The sequence below is a fragment of the Echinops telfairi genome, unplaced genomic scaffold, assembly GCF_000313985.2.
Source record: "Echinops telfairi isolate 266 unplaced genomic scaffold, ASM31398v2 ScPeMD7_2010;HRSCAF=2546, whole genome shotgun sequence".
NCBI classification, from domain to species: Eukaryota; Metazoa; Chordata; class Mammalia; order Afrosoricida; family Tenrecidae; genus Echinops; species Echinops telfairi.
Genome location: NW_022105908.1, coordinates 21,236,716 through 21,237,662, shown reverse-complemented (window position 1 = coordinate 21,237,662; position 947 = coordinate 21,236,716). Strand labels below are relative to the sequence as shown.

The 947-nt window shown below is 46.9% G+C and overlaps 1 protein-coding gene across 1 annotated transcript in view; it reads left to right on the top strand.

The window, feature by feature from the left end:
- Window positions 1-947, top strand: part of LOC101649462 (polyunsaturated fatty acid lipoxygenase ALOX15) — a 46,609-nt gene that overhangs the window by 36,209 nt on the left and 9,453 nt on the right.

Sequence of the window (947 nt, the reverse complement as noted above, 5' to 3'; positions counted from 1 at the left end):
TGGATTTGAGTTCTCTTCCACATTTTTCTCCCACTCTACCCAGGACCTTCTAATGTGATCCATTTCAGAGCTGCTCCTCTTTTAGATGTTTGACTAATTCATCATTGTAGGATCCCCTCTTCCCAAGTCATGGCATGTGTGTAGCAGCTATTAAATGTTTGGATTGTTCCCACCTCATGGTAAGATGTAACCAAAAGGGCTGATCAGTCCACCTTGTTCTTGGAACAGTTTCTAGTTTTTCCAGAATGATTTGGCTCACAAACAATTCCTTGTTTTTACCCTTTTACATTTATGAATGCTCTTCTTACTAAAAACAAAAAATCCTCACATAGTCTCTCTTATGTATAAAAATACCTTTTGTTAATAGTTTGCCTTCTGAGTGTTAGAAGGGCTCCTTAGTGTTTCTGAGAGTGTAAGTAAACGGGCTCCCATTTCTCCATCAGAGGGCCCAGTGCAGTCCTAACCCAGGACCTCCGCAGGGCTCCTTGCTGGCTTGGGCTGCTACTTATCAGAGGAGGATGTAGAACCTTGTCTTGGTGGGCCATGCTACTCAAAACCCAGTGGAGGCCGACCAAGAATGATGCTATAGGGCAGGGTAGAACTGCCCCTGGGAGTTTCCGAGACTATAAAACCTCATCTCTCTCCTGAGGAGTGGCAGGTGGTTCTGAATTGATGACCTTACAGGTCGCAGCTCCAGGACACCACTGGGACTCTTGGGCTGTTAAGGCAGGGCTTTTAAGCTAGAAAGGAATGAGCGACAGTCTGGCAGGAGGGAGGAAAATGTCAAAGTTGGTCCAATTAATATTCATTCTGTAGCCAAATTATCCTTTCCACACAGACCTGGTTCCCTGTTCCCCCTGCCCCCCATCCCCAAGCATGACCCTTAACGGGGAAGGCGAGCTAGGGAGCCTGTCTTGAGGGGCTGTGTGGTCCTGGCGTGCTTTTTC